The following is a 12,860-nucleotide window of genomic DNA, read 5'->3' on the forward strand; positions in this document are numbered from 1 at the left end:
TGGGTACCACAATTTAAGAAGGGTATTGACAAGCTGGAACATGTGCACAGGATGGCAACCAAGTTGATTTAAAGAGTCTGAAAACCATGGTTTATTAGGAATGGCTGAGAGAGTTGGGTATGTTTAGCCTGGAAAAGAGGAGACTTGAGAGGAGATATAATACCCACCTTCAAATATTTAAGAGGCTGTTGCATGGAGGACGGAGTAAGCTTGGCTTCTCCTACTCCAGAGGATAGGACCTGAATCAAAGGATTCATGTTACAAAAAGAAGGTTCCAATGAAACACCAGAAAGAACTTTCTGACAGTAAGAGCTGTTTATAAGTGGAACAGACTCCCATGGAAGGCGATGGTCTCTCCTCCCTTGGAGGTTTTTAAGCAGAGGATGGTGATCTACTGTGGATGATTTAGAAGAGATCCCTGCATTGTTGGGGGTTGGACTAGATTACCCTGTCGCTCCCTTTTGACTCTACAGTTCTATGATTCTGTGATTTTATACCTCTTCCATTCCTAGATAATCCATTTTGAAGATAGAAAGCTACATTTTTATCTCTATATACAATAATCTGTATTTATTTTTTCCTTTGGGAGTTTTATATTTGGCCAACAGTGGGGAATGAAGGGTTAAAATCTGCTACTCCCCAAAGCCAGGGCCATGCCTGTTTTGATTCTGTTCTCTGTGAGAAGCCCTGCTTGGATTTCATAGTTGAGCACACCTGCTTCAAGTGCTTTCCTCACCCTTAATTTGAATTTTTATATGATTTTTTTTCACTATATTCACCTTCACCCTCATAGTACTTAACTGGTGATAATACTCACAGCATAATACAGCAGTGCTGCAGCTTGAAGAAACCTTTATTTTCCTTTTCGGCATGCCTTTTAATTTGATCAAACCAGTATGTATCTAGTGTGGAACAGATGGTATATATTTGGGAAAGTTTTAAAAGGGAGACGCTGAAACACAACTCCTCTAACTGCAACAAGGTTTTGCATATACTCATTGCATATACCACTCTGATTAAAGTATCCATAGCAGTTCTATAGTTTCGGAATGTGAGTTGAAGTGATATTTCAGTAGGGAGAAAGTAAGCACCTCAGGACTAGTAATTAATGAATAACCTGGGGGGGGGGGGGATCCCGCCCCATTGAGAGTTTCAGAACATCATCAACATCCCTTCCCCCTCAGTGCCCAAGAGGAAAAGTGTGTGTTGCTCCTGATGAGAAGTCCACAGGGCACAAGGCAGGAGTGGAGAGAGCTCCGAGGGAACAAATTGCTTCATCAAAAAGTGAAGGATATGTAGAAAGGCTGCTGGTTAATAGCCTGGCACTGTTCCTAGTTGTACAGGAAACCAACAGTTTTTTCTGGGGGTGCAAGGGACAAGAACCTGATTCAGGGTTCCCTGGCTCTAGGCCCTTGCCTGGTCCCCAAGGTAAAAATTATATTCTTAAGGAATAAATCAAGGGGTAGGTGTATGCATGCAAGTAGAATTGACAAGGCAACCTGCTCAATTCTGACTGTGAGGAAATGACCCCTGGAACCCTTGAAGAACCACTATGACCAACTGGCGGCACACTGAGAGACCTTGTTACTGATGTCCCCACCAGCGTCTAATGCCACCGCCTGTGATGTGCTATGGGATCACTTTCAGTTTATGCAACCTGATTGTGTAAATAAGGTGCTTGAATCCCTATGGCTCACCACATGCCCCATTGATCTCTGTCCCTTTGGGCTTATTAAGCCTAGAAGAGTTTTGACTGGTTGGGTCCTGAGCATGGCTAATTTTTCACTGTGTGAAGGGGTGGATGGCTACTGCTAAAGAAGCCTAAAGAACTTTTAAAGAAGTTTCACTCCTAGTAAAGCAGCAGGTATGCAGCCTAGGGGTCCAAATTTGTCACTGGAAGGCCAGGTGCCCCCAGTGGCTAGAAGCACCTTTTATTAGTTCTGGCTGGTAGAGCGGTTGCAACCATTCAGTACTGATCGGTTATTTTAAAAAATCCACCACCCTGCCAATATATATTTAAATGATTTATTTTGCTATGTTTAAACTGCTGAGAACTGTATTGCCATGTCATCTGCCTTGTGGAACATGCTGCCCCTTGAAGTTAGATAGGCTCCCCCATTTCACAGATTTTGCTGGATGTTTTAAAACCCTCCTATTTTCTACAGGCTTTACCAGAAGGATAAGTTGACAATCTTATATTTTTCTTTGGAAAACTGTTTTTATCTGTTGTTGTACAACACTATGGTAATTTGCAAGTTTTGATGGTTTATAAATATTCAAAGAGAACTGTGAAAAACAGTGAATAGCTGTGGTCTGAACTGCACAGTAGTCCAAAAGCTGTGGGTCAGGTCTTATTTCATATAGGAATTTGCAAAGATCCAATTCCTCAAGCATCCCTCAGTAGGTACTGTGCTGTCAAGGTGAGAATTTGTCCTTTTATATGCAAGTGTAACCTTGCCAATGCAGCATAAAGGATAACAGGAAGAAGGAAGCAGAGAAGATGAGAATCACAGAGCTGCCTAACAGCATTAGTTCAACTTTATTATGAAAGTGTTTTTAAATTCATGTAGGGATGTAGAGAAAATGAATCACTTCTGAGTGTCTATTATTTTTTGCATCTGGATATCACTAGGAAGTAACTGGACATAAATTTTACACTGATTCCAGACTGAGAAATACTGTATGATGGGTTAGCAGCAATCACCAGATCACTTCTGACAGAGAACTACTATGGGGACTTGGAAAACTCACATCAGTGCTTTAAGTCTTTGAACCAAAATCACCTGTGTGGAATTTACTACACTTGACATCCTGAATCTGAAATTATTCCCTAGCTATGCAAGGTCAGCTCTCCTCCTCAGAGAAATTGTAATAATAATAGCAGAAGGGACTGCTATATAATTGTTAAGGTGACATATATTCAGGGGACTCTTTGGGTCTATTTCATTGGCTCCCAGCCCTGAAATGTCATATATTCATAAACTCTGTGATAAACTTGACTAACAAAATGACAGGCCCAATTTCAGGTTATTTTGGGTCCTGAACATACACTGTTACACACACTGGGGCAACTGAATGGATGAGATGGTCTTCTCTCCTAGGTTGGCAGTGATTGCTGCTGTTGCTCCTGCTCCACTTTGCCATTTCCACTTTACGGGGAAGGGCTCATTGGTAGAGCATCTACTTTGCACTCAGAAGGTCCCAGATTCAATCCCTGGCATCTCCAGGTAGGGCAGAGGGAGAACCCTGTCTGAAACCTTGGAGAGTCATAGCTAGTCAGTGTAGGCAATACTGAGCTATATGGACCAAGTCTGAGTCAGTATAAGGCAGCTTCCTACATTTACTTACTTGCTCCTTGGACACACACTAGTAGGACTGAGGAGTAGAAGCAATTGCTATCATTGCTGCTTTATCTGCCTGCTTCCACCTCCTTGAGTCAATGGGATAGCAGAAGCAAGGAGGATGAGCATAAACTAGGGACGATCTAATATCCAACATGCCAAAACACCACCTTGTTTACTAAATGCAGAGTTGGGGATACAGTGATTAAGAAGGGAAGAACCATAAAAGGAATGAAAGTAAAGAAAGAACACCCTTGGTTGCTGGCGGGAGCCATCATTGTGAGGTTAAATCCAGTTGAGAGCAGTGCTTCCTGCCCTTACTCAGGGGTCTCAAAAGGAAAAAAACAACACAGCACAGACAGTACTTGGGAGTGCACACATTCGAGTGGTAGCTGCTGAGAAAGACTTGTGAGGAGCAGTTTTGTGAAGCTCCCAACTTCAATTTTAAAAAGTTCTGGAAATAACCTTTGGCTCCACCATAGCAGAAGCTGCCATACAATGGGAAACAAATGCTAGAGGGTGAGTCAAGAGGGACTTGACCAGTATGGTGGAGCCATAGCAATAGCTTCCCTTCAGCAGTGCTGCAGCCACATAGTGGGAGGGGTAAGATTGGGGCTGTGTGAGTGAGCCAATCCAGCTCCATGTGTAGCTCCACCCCCACTGTCTGTAAGGGGCAGCAACCCTGTTGCCAGGAGACTATTGTGGTGATTCCACCCTACAAGGCAAGTTGCTTCTGCAGTAAGCTAGTGAGCAAATGTAGCCACAGCAGCTGCCTTGCTACCACCAGACTGGTTCCTCCTTGAGCCAAAGCAGTGAGAAGAAAGGTGAGCTGCTGTCATCTGGAACAATTTGGAGGGACTCAGGAAGTGATTCTCAGCAAGTTCCTTTACTAAGATAATTCTTTTGCATCTAAAATGAATAGAGTTGCAGACTGTAGATGTCTCCATAAACTGCACTGAGAAGTGTTAAATAGCTAGATTTTCTCAAGTTTCCCATGAGCCTCACAAATTTTACTCAGGGCTCTGACAATTCAGCACAACTGTATGCATCAAGCCCCTAACCAAAGTGCTCCTCACCAAAATGCCTAAACTATCTTACTCCTGTCCTGCTGACATTATTTCCAGTTTGTCTACTCTGGAATAGAGCCCAGCTGGATTCTTGGCATACAGTTCCATGATGACAGTTTACAGTAAGAGTTCTCTTAATGTTAAGTATATTATATACTTTGAGGCCATTATATTAAATATCTTTGTATGGCAATTGAAAGGTTTATTTTTATAGAGCTGCAAATACCACGGGAATTCATTAAAAAGGCTTAATGTATAAAAACAGAGGTGGGGGAGTAGAAAGCTGTATGTATTCTTTTAAATTATCCCGGTTTTCATAAAGTTTGATTATACCCCCTACAAGGTATGAATGCAAGTGTAAGAAAGTGTAAGATTAAGACACTTAAAAAAATTATATACAACACATTCATTATCATTCAAGGAAACAGTTGTATGCCACAAAAAATGTTTCACTCCAAGTGTTTCAGCACTTACAAACTCAATTTCTAAATATGTGATACTGTAATTAAAACCCAGAAAGGCCTTCAGGAAAAGAGGGGCAATTTTGAAATGGATCCTACAAGCACTAGTCTCATTAGGCAAGCAACACATACAAACTACATTTGATCACCACCAACTCCTCTAGGAGTATCTATGCATATTTCTTAACCATAGAAAAGCCTTCATAACAAGGTATTTTAAAAATCTCCTATTTAAATGTGTATTCCACTCTTCAAACAGAGACTGATATGTGAAGAGTGCAATTAATTTAAAAGAATTTTTTTCCGGTACTCTTACCTTCCTGCTCCCGAAGCAAAACAGGGTATTTTTTATGTGCACCAATTTGCTTTGATTCTTTGGTCAGTGTAAACCATAGCAAGTACTGCATAGTGTTATGCAGACTGGCATTAATTAAAATGTAGCTAAATGTGTTTTACAGTCCAATTTTTAAACTCTTGTTATATGCACTGAGTACAGAATTACTTCGGAATGTAATCATATTAAGTTTGGCTCTAGCTGTATTTAACAATACTGCTTTGTAGTAAAATTTAGCTTGTACCATGTAAGCACTTGCATACTCTTAATCAAACATTGCAGTGCAATATAGTCTAAAATGAACATTCAAATCTCCTAATCTATGACCAACTTCCTGGCAATTACATAATATACAACCTTTTACAGGTGATTGTGGGCAGAGAAATTTTGCTAACCGGAGGAAAATTAATTTTTGCCACTTGAAAATGGTCTTTGTTTTCTGATGGTTATAGTAGGCTTGCCATACGTCAGGAAAATTCCTAACATGTCCTGGTTTGGGGGTGTAAAAATGGCATCAGGGGGGAATTTTGACAAATTGGCAAAATGTCAGGGAAAACCCAGATGTATGGCAACATGATGGAAAAAGCAGAAACAGCTCAAAAAGCTTTAAGTCACAATTTTGGGGTTAGGCTTCCCCAAAGAAACTCAACAATTTGGGTGGTTTCCTAAAAGCTAAACAACTTTGTGGGTGTCAGAAATTTTACTTTTTGAAATATGGCAACACTATGGTTATGGTTTCCCTATCCATTAGGTAATGCTATCCAATTTGGCTTTCACTGACTTTTTTTAACTAGTTCACCACCTAATAAGTTAATCTCCAGATTTGTCAATATAAAAATTACCATATTTCTCTGTATCATGAATGCTAAATGAAACCTGGAATCTGCATACGACCTACTAAAGTTTCACCCAATCAGGTTTGCTATTCTCTTGTACACTTCATTTTAGGACTGTAACAAAAAACCAAAAGCTATAGTTTCAATATCAAACCATTTTCACCCCCGCCCACACAGTTGCTAAACAGCCAACATGAGGAATTTTTCTAGAGAACTCAAAAGCTTGCTTACTACTTTGTGACATCAAACAAAGGCATGACCCTATGGTAGATTTTGCCGTTTTTCTTAAGAACCTACATAGCATCCTTTGCTTTTTGTGTTTGCTTAGATCAGGGATAATGAATCTGTGGCTCCCAAGTTGTAGCTGGACTACAACTTCCATCATCCCTGACCATTGGCTATGCTAGCTGGAGCTGATGAAGTTGGAGTCCAATGAACTTTGGGAGGGCCACAAGTTCCCCAGTCCTGGCTTCAATGCTCTTTTAACAACTATGGCTGGTTTTATTGATTGGTTGGTTGTGGAGAGGGAAAGGGTAGGGTTTAGCTATACTTCTATTGCTATTGAATATTCTTGCCTTTTCTCAGTTATGCTTCTTGTGCTAATCTTAAAATGATCATACATGAATGCTCCAATTAGAACTGAGCTGAAATTTGCCAGAGAAGATATTTTCTGATACTATTTCTGAGAATTTTATAACCCACATCTGGAAAAAAGACCATTTTGCAAAGTATTTTCATTTTGTTTTGTTTCTGCTACATTTAGGTACCATTGTTTGTTTGATTGTGAGTTGTCCAGAGAGTTTCACTTTATGGTGTGCCATCAAATGCTGAAAAAATAAAATATTTTTGCCTCCCCCTGCCCTGCCCACTTTGGTGATTGCCATCAGGGGTGCCAACTTGAATAAAATATTGGGGGGGGCACCAGGTAAGCCCATCCCCACATAATCGATCACATGACGCAGTGCACACACACCATTTAAATAGGAATGCCCATCAACTTTGTGGGGGCCCTGCCCCCTCAAATATCTTGTTGTGGGGCTGAAGCCCCCATAGTCCCTAGGAGTTGGCTCCTATGATGGCCACCATTTTTTCCTCACAGTGCCCTGTAATGATGCTGAGTCAGGGGCAAGGCAGAATATGCAAAATGGTAACCAGTTTGACAACATAATCGCTGTGTCTTCTTACAGCAATAGCAAGCAGAGCGAGAGAGAGAGGGAGAGTTGAGGGGAAAGGCAGAAGCCATGCCTTCTGTTGCTGGTGTGGAATGTTTACTTGAAATAAAACTGGTTCAGAAATGGAAACTTTGTCATTCTCCAGATGTTAATGGACTCCAGCTCCCATCAGCCCCAGACAACCTGGCAAATGGTCATGGGTGATGAAAAATGTAGTTTAGCAACATCAAGAGGATCACAGGTTCCCCACCCTCGCACTAGCTACCTTCAGATCTTCACAGCTTTGCTGAAGAGCCCAGGGCTTCTGTCAAGTCATAATGCAAAGGTGTTCAGGCATCTTAAATAATCCTTGTTTTATTGCACCTCCGCTATCCTTTATTGGTGTGCCATCCTTAGCTATTGAAGTTTATATTGTTTTATATTGGGTCCCTTATATGTAACTAAAAGATGCAGTATTTTTAAAGCTAAAATCAAGAAGAAACAACGTAACCAAATATTATTCAAGTCAACCATGACATGGCATGTAATCAAAATACAATCACTGATGGGGAAAGCATTTTCATAGCCATTGTCCATTTTGTATGAAATATGCATTAAATTATTAATAAGTCCTCTTAGGATAAAAATGTCAGAGCTTTTTAATATATGTTACCAGCGCCAGTTCAAAACAGTTATTGTTTGCCTTCACCACAGAAATGCTATTAAGCCTGTGGCTGTGAGTGACTGAATCATCTAATCCAGCGCAGTAAAATTGACTATATAATCTGTCGGAGAGACGCTACATCTACCATCAAAGCCAGCAAAGCAGAACCCCACATTCTATTTTCAGGTTCCAATTTTTATCAATACCTTACTGTGATGTGACTGATGCTTAGTATTACCTGAGAATGATAATAACAAAATTCCTGATATGCCAGTTTCAAAAATCTAATGCACAAGAAACATATCTGGAGCAGCAGTTTCAGCAGTAATGGTGCAAATTACATCATTTGCAACCATTTTAAGGAAAGGATACCTTCAAACAACGATAAAATATGGGTGCAGTTCTGTATACATTTTTCTTTTGATATACTGCAAGCCATCCATGAAGTTTATTAATCTTTGCCACTTTTTCTATCAGTCATGAAGCTGTAGCTTTCGCTTGCATAGATATCTGGCTCAGAAGCAAAATAAGGTGTTTGTGGATGGGGGCAGGGGAGGCCCGAAAGCGTATTTTAAGAGGCATAGTACCTGGCTGCAGCAGACAAATTGCAGCTCTCAACTAGCTCTTACCTGGTCTTGGTACACAAGGTTCAAAGTGATGGGGATAAATGGATATAGATTAGAATTGCCACTGAAATCCTGTGTAAAATTAAATTCAAAGCAAAAGAGGGGGCTCCTCCTCAAGTGAAACATCGGAGTAATTTGTACAGAAGCCAAGAGAGTTTTAATAATACTAGCACAATCTCATGCAGAAGCAGCAGCCATCAAAAGCATAGGAAACTAACTCATCAGGCATAAAGAGCACATATGGTCACATACCCACATTACAGTCATCACATGAGAGACATTTTAAATGTATATAGTTTATGTTTCTATGTATATCCTGTTTTTCTGCCGCAAGGTACTCAACACAGCTTGCAGCCAGTAACTAAAACATATGAGCACACACTTTGGATTTCTCAGATCACTCCACTTGAAAGCTATTACCATACAGTATGCCATTCATGTACAGTGGCTTGTATGGGCTGAATAGTTTTCTTTATGCCAGGGTGGGGACGGGGACTTTGATTCTCTCTACACTGGTGCAACTTGTGAGATGTGGCATTGCAAAATGAGAGTGTTATCCACCCACAACATGGCAGCTGAAACACAAAGGGGCCACCATGTCTCTTGCCACTATCTTCTTGGAGTGTCTACGGTCAGTGCAGTGCTTTCACTTGATTGTGCCTTGAACATAAAGAGCAATTCAAAGTCAAAGTTCAAAATTGGATGCAAAAATATACAGTATTGATTTAGCAGTGTACAACACAGTAACAGCTGCACAAATTTTAGGGCAACAGCAAAAAGTAAAGGTGCAGGGAAAAGATTTGTGCTATTATTCCAAGTAAAAGTGGTTTCTGTGAAACGTCAAACCCAATTTCATGTCTGAACATCACTTGCCTCTTTCAGCCCAGGCCAATGCACTTCTATTGAAGTAGAACCCTTAAGACAGATGAATGCTTGTAGTTTGTCAAAGATATTTCTGAATTCAGAATCCCTCAGGCTAGAAGCCCCCATATTTCAAATAAATGACTCGATCTCACAGCCTTGTTCCATCATTTCAGGAAATTCAGGAAAACAGTTACAGTAACAAAAATGACTCAAACTTTAGATGTCACAGAAGACAATACAATACCAACTGTGTATTTTAGCTTCCTGTGTAAGATGGTTCATTAGATTCATCACTAGGAGATGGCTCAGAGATAATGTCAGTTCCACTGTTTTTTTGCTCAAATACACTCCAGGAAATCAAACTAGGCCTAATGGGTTAATTTGTCTCCTCAATTGAGTGTCCTGGTTCCTTCCACAGATGGCTGCATGCTTTAATGCAGTTTCTGGAATTCAGATGTTCTTTACAAAGTTATCGTGTTGAAAAGGTCCATAGACACTACCACTATTTTGTAAATACAAGGTTCTAAACTGTACTTCACAATCTATTGAATCCACTAATGGTTTGTGGTTCACATGTTACAATTTATTATCTATTTTTTTTTTTTTTTAAATAATATTTATTAAAATTTTCAAAAAAAAAAAAAAAAAAAAAAGAAAATACAGAAAGCAAGAATTTACATACGTTCATAGCCTTATTTTCATATATCCGCTTTCTGGGACTCCCCCCTTCCCCCACCCCTACCATATTCCTTTTTCATATTGTTGGCTCCACAAGCTCTCAGTTCTAATTAAAAACTTAATTTGTTAAACCATTATTCGAATTTAAAATTTCTGCACTCCACATCAATACCCTTAATAAAACACAAAAAATTTCTTTCCCAGGGCCCACCCCATTTTCATTCCACAATTTCCCTTTTTTTAATAATAAAAACTCCCCACATAATAAAAGTATCAGAAATAAGAAATAAAGAGTATAATAGATAAGACAAAGCTAGTTCAAAAAAAAGAAGTTAACAAGCCTTTGGATTTTAGTTCTCCCCCCCTGTCCCCGGTTTAATTTCCCCCTGACCACCAAACCATGTTATCCGCCTGGGATTCTTACAATCCATAAATCACCTATTTCCCCCAACTCCTTGCTGGTTTTTTCTTTTCTTTCTTTTTTTCCCTTTCATAATCATTTTTAGAACACTTAACTTCAGATCTGTAATAAAACTCCCCCCATTGTTCTTTCCAAATTGTAGTCCAGTTTCCTCTTGTTCCGCTGCTGAAACGTTCTAATTCAGAAGCTTAGTAAGTCTGCAGGGATTATTATTATTCAGGAACAAAAACTTGCGTTCAGTCCCTTCCTTTCTTCAATAGAAAATTCTATTATCTCCTTTAGCTGAACACCCTGTAGACAAAATATTGTTTCCGTTTCGCAGCTTTCCCAGAAGATAACCAGTCCTGTAAAATTCCAATGGTGTTTTTTTCACTTACGACCATCTTTGTAATGTCCCGAAACTCCTCTAGGGGGATTGTTATAACTTTGTCTTCTCTAGTCCAAAAGTCCGATTGTTATCCATATTTTCGCCATTTTGTATCCAAGTTTTAACAAATAGTAGCAAATTGTAACAAATTTAGCCAGCAAAGTTCTCGTAATAAAGTCCTCTCCGCTTTCCGACTTTGACAGCTACTTTGACAGCTGTCAAAATCTCCGACTCTTTTCACCAGGCTCTCTCTTCAATCACCCCGGTTCCCAGGGGGGGGGGGTTACGTTTCTTCTCCCTCAGTTCATCCTCCAGCACAGTTCTTATAATTCCCCATCGTGAAATTCTTAGTTTTTATCAGCAATACAAATCTTTTTGGACCTTGGTTGCCCCGTCCTTGTCTTGAAAGGTTTACAATAGGGGGGGGGACTGACTTCCTTTTTGGATCCCCCCCCGCTCGTATCCAATTCAAAAAGAAATTCTTTTTTTCCTCCTTTTAAACCCAGTTTTCAAATTACTCACGGGTTGTTGTCTAAAAGTCCGAATTTTCAATAGAAGAAGTCAGCGCTCTCCGCCGAATGGCATGCGGCTGCGCTCGGCAGGGATAGCAGAGGACTCAAAGCACCACGCTTCTCCCCGGCACCCGATCCTTAGCCTTTAAAAAGGCTCCTTCACGAGTCGGGAGGGCGCTAGCGGTGCCAGCCGAGTCTCCATGTCCACGACCCTCGTGGCCGTGGTTTTTAAGGGTCCCCGCATCGCCGGTGCGGTAGGACCCAGCCCCTGCCGAGCAGACTCCCTCCGGAGCTCGGAGGGAGTCCGCCATTCGGCGATGGCGCCAACCCGGAAGTCCAATTTATTATCTATTAACAAGTGAACATTGTGAGATGCACTCCCAACCGCACAATAATTAGCATTATGTTATCATTTTAAAATAACCACCATATTTTTTTGAACAGGAATAATAGAAAAAAATCATTTAACTATTTGGATGCTGAAGGATATAAAAGCTCTATCAGCAGAAGGTACAAACATACAAAGCAAAGTGTTGGCATATCCGTGGATGCCAAAAAGTGTGTGTGCGCGCACACAGACACACACACACACACAAACAAACACAAACAACTGGGTGCTATACATAAAACTGTGGCCATGGACAGCATGTGGCCATGGACTGCATTTAGGCTCCATGTTTAGTTCATCAGCTCCCATTATGAAATCCAGAGAAGCCCAGATTTCATTTACAAATCTTAAGGTTGAAGCTGTATGTTTGAAAATGTAAAAGAGACTCCCACATGTACCTCGGATTTTGTCTGATGGTATGAAGCAAACTTCACATCTCAATTGCTGGCCAGCAGCGGGGAGGGGGAGCAGCCAAGTGCCCCCTCAGCTCACCTTTAAGGTGAGCAAATGATGAAAAGCATGGATCAATAAAGTGTGATCCAGTACACTGAGGGAGAGTGGCATATCTCCTCAAGTTACAGCAGCAACAGTCCATGTGGTGCCTTGAGATGCTTTGCACTCTTGACTCCCACTGTCCATGACCAGCGCTTTCCCCTAGAATAGGTGTCAGTGCTCACCATGAAGTTGTTACAGTAAGCGCCACTCTTTTTAACAAAAAGAGGTGCTGGTACTGTGTACTGTTGAGTACTCCCTGGGAAAAAGTACTGTCTATTACCAGTGGCCATGCTGGCTAAAGCTTATGGGAGATGGAGTCCACAGCATTTGAGGTGAAACCTCTTGGCTACCAGTGAGTTACAGAGTACTTGTGCGGTTGTGGAGAATGTTAGTTATTCAATGCTTGTTGCAGATCTTTACTGATTAATAAAGTTGCAAGTATGACTTAATTTATATCTGGAGTTTTTTGTATTCTTATAACATTCTATTGTATTTAAAAAATAATAAATTCACTGAATTAAAAAATAATAGTGTAAAGTTAAGGACCTTGCATCCAAATACTGGCAGACGTCTTCATTCAGGGCAGGTGGGGGGAGAAGGTGGCAGTGAGGAAGCACCAACCTCTAATGCAGGGGTAGCCAACATGGTAGCCCTT

General features: G+C 40.6%; 1 protein-coding gene and 1 long non-coding RNA gene across 2 annotated transcripts in view; one reads left to right on the forward strand and one right to left on the reverse strand.

The window, feature by feature from the left end:
• BEND5 (BEN domain containing 5) overlaps positions 1–12,860 on the reverse strand; it is a 728,817-nt gene that overhangs the window by 526,357 nt on the left and 189,600 nt on the right. The gene's annotated exons all lie outside the window — the stretch shown is intronic.
• LOC308479143 overlaps positions 4,082–12,860 on the forward strand; it is a 64,369-nt gene continuing 55,590 nt past the window's right edge. Inside the window, exons 1-2 of the long non-coding RNA XR_013987498.1 lie at positions 4,082–4,165; positions 7,905–8,040. This is a non-coding gene — a long non-coding RNA (uncharacterized lncRNA). The remainder of the gene's footprint in view (positions 4,166–7,904; positions 8,041–12,860) is intronic.

Source organism: Podarcis pityusensis (genome assembly GCF_964106645.2).
Source record: "Podarcis pityusensis genome assembly, chromosome: 6".
NCBI classification, from domain to species: Eukaryota; Metazoa; Chordata; class Lepidosauria; order Squamata; family Lacertidae; genus Podarcis; species Podarcis pityusensis.